The sequence below is a fragment of the Rattus rattus genome, chromosome 2 (assembly GCF_011064425.1).
Source record: "Rattus rattus isolate New Zealand chromosome 2, Rrattus_CSIRO_v1, whole genome shotgun sequence".
NCBI classification, from domain to species: domain Eukaryota; kingdom Metazoa; phylum Chordata; class Mammalia; order Rodentia; family Muridae; genus Rattus; species Rattus rattus.
In genome coordinates, this window is record NC_046155.1 from 40,860,968 (window position 1) to 40,866,967 (window position 6,000).

Genomic DNA, 6,000 nt, shown 5'->3' on the forward strand with positions numbered 1-6,000 from the left:
CTACGTCACTCACATCCTCTGCATCGTGCCATCTTGACTAGAAATGGAAGAAATCTTGTGAGAGGTGATTTGGTTTGGTTGGTTTTCGTTTGGTTTGCTTCTTGACAAAAAGCTCACTGAGTTCTGGAACGTTTGGCGATCAGACAGCCACGGCCTGGAGTGACAGGCAGGGAACCCAGGGCAGGCACTTGCTCCTCGGGGGGGCTGCAGCCCTAGGGCACCAAAGGTGACAGTGCTGGGGAGGAGGGTTCTCTGCAGAGAGAGAAGGGTGAGGGCAAATGATTTGAATCCGGCTGGTGATGCCATCTGGACCTGACTGTAGGTGGGGGCGTTTGCTAATGGGGGGAGGGTTCAGCACAAAGGGGTCCATGAGAGACTGCCTATGGACAAAGGAGATGGGGGAGTGAAGGCTCTGGGGGGGCTCCGGCACCATCTGTGAAGGGGTACGCACAGATTTGCCTCTCTTCCCTGGACCAGCTCTGTAACCCACATTCAATCTTCCAGCCACCGTGTCCTCAGTTTCCCTTGTCGGTCACAGATGGATGCACTTGAGTCCAGCATGGCTGAATGCTTCATGGGATGTCATAGAAGCATCCGCAAGTCTTACTCTCAAGATAAGGGAAGAAGAGTCCCTAGAGCAGTGATTTTCCAACGGGCACCGAGCAAAGTACCCGCTCCTCATGCCCTGCCTATTGAACGTCGTCTTCCGGTGTCTGCCTGCCCTCTACAGGCAAGCACTCACGCTATTCCTGACCCGGGGCCAGCTAACAAACGCTCAATAAGTGTGTGGAACTGAAATAAACTGGGTTGGGCCCTCAATCTTTGAGGAATTACAGACTCCAGAAATCTAGGCGACCCTGGGGCTAAGGATGGATGTGGCTTGGGGTACAGGAGTAGCCTAGTATGTGCAGAGCCATGGGTCTGATTCCCAGCACTGTGAAAGGAAGAAAAGGAGGGGAGAAAAAAGACTGGAGTGGAGGAGAGAGGCAAATGAGAGGGGCGTGACCCAGGAACACTAACAGGTACTCAAACCAGAGCAGACAAAACTGGACAAGCTGACCCAACTCAGGCCCTGCCCAGGGAGCTCAGTCCTCCACGGGGGAAAAATAAGAGCTCCTCCTCTCCTCCTCCTCCTCCCTCCTCTCCCTCCTCCTCCCTCCTCCTCTTCTCCTCCCTCCTCCTCCTCCCTCTTCTCTCCCTCCCTCCTCCCTCCTCCTCCCCCTTCTCCTCCCTCCCTCCCTCCCTCTTCTCCTCCCTCCTCCTCCTCCTCTTCTCCTCCTCCTCCCTCCCCTCCCTCCTCCTCCTCCCTCCTCCCCTCCTCCCTCTTCTCCCCTCCCTCCTCCCCTCCTCCCTCCTCCTCCCTCCTCCTCCCTCCTTCCTCCTCCACCCCGCTCCCCCCTCCATCCCCCTCCCTCCTCCTCACTCCTCCCCCCTCCAGCCTTCTCCCTCCTCCTCCCTCCTCCCTCCTCCCTCCTCCTCCTCCTCGTCCCTCCTCCCTCCCCCTCCCCCCCCCTCCTCCCTCCTCCCTCCTCCCTCCTCCCACTCTCTCTTTCTCTCAAGGCTCAGGATAGGGAGACTCCAAAGGCCTTGCTTTAAAGTCTCAGTACTAGGGCTAGAGAGATGGCTCTGTGGCTAAGAAACGGAGCGCAGCCGCTCGCACACTGATTTCTGGCTTCCCGTTCCGCATTAACGCCTGGGCAGTTAACTCACGCGGCAGGGTGGTTTGTTTTTGCTCATTGCTCCGCCGTATGGTGCAAACACGGCTTACTTTTACATCGTTCTGTGGACCGTGTGGGCTGCCCTCAAGTTCGAGCCATAATGAGGGAAGCTGCTATAAATAGTCTTTTATGTATCCTTCGGTGGACTTAATCACACCCAGCCATGATTAAGGAGAGGGACTTGCTGAGACCAAGAGTGGGTGAGTTTGTCTTCGTCACAAAAATAAAATATAAAATAAAAAACAGAGGTAGCAACTGCCTTTGAGATAAGGTGACTAAAGGCGGGGGTACAGGAGGGCGTCTCGCGTCTGGAAATGGCCAGGATTATGAAGACGATGGATATGCATAAACGCACACAGACACATTTTTATATGGAAGCGTATATCGGCTTATACACTTACATTCGTGTACATTATGAAGCTGTAAGAGGAAAATTATTTGTCTGCCATGAGAGACACAGAGAGAGAGAGGAGAGCAAAGCACCACGCCTCGGCCCACGGCGTCCCTAATTAATCAGCCTACCTCCATTGTAGAACTCAGCTTCAGAACCAATTCAACCAGCACTCCAAGCAGCTGTGCTCTGAGACAAAACTGGCTGGCTTCCCCCCGTGCACACCCAGCGCGTGTACAGCATAACGTCGCTCCAATGGACGGACTGCACATGCAGGCGGGGTACCGGACTACACCAGGTGGTGACATCATAGCCATCCCAGTTTGCACACTCCGATTTCACACAACAGAATCACTTGTCAATGCCTTCCTCTGAATGTGTCCCGTCACTAAGCAACATGTGCCCGCACCTTCCTCCATTAAGAGGTTTTATAGACGTACACTGTTGGCCTCGTACGTTCAGCTGCACTTGGAGGAAGCCGAGAGTCCACTCCCTGGCTCTTGGAAGCTTCCCTGAAATCCAGATTCAGGCCCCAGGAGGAAATGGCCTCTCAAGTGAAGATTGGGAAGTGACACGGTATCATCCTCGGGGACACTTGACTGAGAACTGTTGGCATAGGACCGAGAGGTAACTCAGCCCACAGGGAACCGTGAGTCCAGAGCAGTCGGATTAGGCCGGTTCCCACCCTGGACAAAGCAGGCTTTCTCCCCTGGCAGGGAGTGGAGAAGGGAGAGAGGGAGAGAGTGTCATTCTGTGGAGGGACTGACACTGTTACCTGCCCAAGGTCTGCTGGTCTCCTCAACACAACTGTGAGCAGCAGTCACCAGCTTCTAGAGTGTTCTACGTTCAGCTTCTTTACCTCACCCTTCACCTCTCAAGCTCTCTCATACCCACAGTCTCATAACAGCAGGGTCTGTGCAAGGCGGGAGGTCTCCACCCACTTTTTTTTTAATTTTTATTATTTTTTAATTTTTAGGTAAAGTTTCTAGCCTAGGCTGGCCTCGAACTCTCCACATAGCTGAGGTTGATCTTGAGCTGTCTTGTCTCTTGCCTCGACCTCCTGAGTGCTGTTCAGGCAGGCACTGCTACGCCATTTGTGCCATGCTGGTGACAGAACCCAAGGTCTCGGGCACACTAGACCACACTCTACTGGCTGGGCTACATGCCCAGCGTCTCCCTACTTGAAAAGGAAAACTGAAGGCATGTGCTCAGAGGACACCCAGAAACACGCCCTCTGTCTCCACATGGCGATGTGCAGCGGCCATGAGTGTAGAGTTGAGAGGGAAAGAGAGGAGGGATGGTCTGTGAGCTATGACGAGAACGGGAGCTAGAACTCAAGGGTAGCTAAGCACAGCCTGCAATGCCACCTGAGGCCATGCTGAGGTCCCAGCCGCCAAGGGCCGCGTCTGGACCTGTGACCCTGAAACAGCACAGGTCCGTCTCCATGCCCATGGCCCATGTTATCACCAAAGGTCATGTGGACACCCCTGGTCTAGGCTGGTCCCCTGGGGCCATCTTGATATCCTTCAGAATTAGCCTCTCCTTTCACTTGCTGAAGCACTTGGGAGAGCTGGCCCACCCCTTGCTAGCTACAGCATTTGGAAGACCTGGCCCTGCACCTTTCCTGGCAACACAGTAGAGCTTGCCCTGGAGGTATAGGCGAGGGCAAGCAACCCAAAGGGTTGAGCTCGGGAGAGTTGGCATGGAGGGAGGGAGAGCGGGTGAGCTGACCTGGCCCCTAGCCAGAACAGTGCTGGAGAAGCGGCCCCAATAGAGTTCATGCCTGTGGGAGAGCCAGTCCCATCCCTTGCCAGCCCAAAGCAGGAGAACTGGCCCTGCCACTCGCCTGGGCAAAACAGGAGAGCTGGCCCCAAAGGTGTCGGAGCAGGAGAGCTGGTGGGCTGAACACAACAGCCACCACCCAGGCCCAGACTTTGTTTGAGCTGGCCCACCCTAACATCTACCCCACCTATGAGCTGCCGGAGCATGTGAAGGGGCTGGTCCTGCAGAACCAACACTGCAGGCTCTCCATGACACGGGGCAACAGGATCTCTGAGAGGAGTCCCCAGTGAGGATCCAGGATTGGTAGAGCAGCAAAAGCCAGAGGTCTCAAAACACACCAGTAGCTCACTGCGATGACAAAGCACAGCTGTGTGGGCAGAAGGGCGTGCTGTGTGACACCGTGACACACTGCAGCCTCCACCAAGAAACTCTTTAAAGATAATTTCGTTGTTGTTCTTGCTGTTTGTTTTCTTTGAAGAAGAGGTCGCAAGGGCCGAGGGTGGATATGGAAGAATGGGAGATAGGTGGGTTTGGGGTACAGGATATGAAATTCACAAAGAATCGATAAAAAGGCTTTTAAGATATTATATATATTTTATATTATACTATTATATTTTTAAATTTTATTTATTAATTTTATGTATATGGGTACACTGTCGCTGTCTTCAGACACACCAGAAGAGGGCATCAGATCCCATTACAGATGGCTGTGAGCCACCATGTGGTTGCTGGGAATTGAACTCAGGACCTCTGGAAGAACAGTTGGTGCTCTTAACCGCTGAGCCATCTCTCCAGCCCAATCCATGAGCATGAAAGGATTTTAAGGATGAAAGGATGAAGGTGGAGGGTTCAAACACAAGTACCTGACCCCAAAGCCCATTCTCTTGATCCAACTCAGACCTCTGCACCCCACCACCCTGTCAATCAAACTTCTGTATCTTTCTCAAGAAGCTCTTAATGGGTGCCCTGTCCCTTGTGACTTACGGAAACAGTCCTCGTGGGCCCTCTGCTGTGTAACAATCTCTGCAGGTCCCTGACCTTCAGGAAACCATTTTTGTTGCCCAGATGTGGTGGTGCACATCTTTAATTCCAGCATTGGGGAGGCAGAGGCAGATGGATCTCTATGAGTTCAAAGTCAGCTAGTGTACACAGCAAGTTCCAGGACAGCCAGGACTATAGAGAGAGACCCTGTCTATCAAATAAAAATCACACTATTGCTGGCTGTGATAAGTAGTATCATCTCAGACAAAACCCACATACATTAAACACAAAATAGGCCCCAGGTGATGGTGGTACAAGCCTTTAATCCCAGTACTCAAGAGGCAGAGCAGGGAGATGTTTTTGAGTTCTAGACTACCCTAATCTACAAAGCGAGTTCTGAGACAGCCAGGGCTGCACAGAGAAACCTTGTCTGGAAACAAAACAAAACACCCCACGGCTAGGCAGGGTGGCACACAGCTGAGCTCACAGTACTCAGGAGGCTGAGGCAAAAGGATGACAAGTCTAGGCCAGTGAGGACGATGTAATGAGACCTGATTTAAAATACACGCATGGGGCTGGAGAGATGGCTCAGTGGTTAAGAGCACTGTCTGCTCTTCCAGAGAGGTCCTGAGTTCAATTCCAGCAACCACATGGTGGCTCACAACCATGATGCCCTCTTCTGGTGTGTCTGAAGACAGTTACAGTGTACTCATATGAATAAAATAAATCTTTAAAAAAGTAAAATAAAATACACACATACGGATATATATATATAAATTATTATAATACCATATATTTATTATGTATAAATGTATATAAAATGTGATGCAGGGCAGGGAGGTGGCTTGGTGGATAAAAGTGTCTGCTGCACAAGTACAAAGACCTGAGTTCAAATCCTTAGCATCCACATAAAGATCTAGATACGGAGACGTAGAGCTGGGAGCTCACTGCCCACCAATCTAGATGAAATGATAAGCCCCAGGGTCAGTGAGAGACTTTGGTGAAAGAGAATGAGGTAAAGTTGTGATTAAAGAAGACATTCCAGGGCTGGAGAGTTGGCTCAGCGGTTAAGAGCACCCAACTGCTCTTCCAGAGGTCCTGAGTTCAATTCCCAGCAACCACATGGTG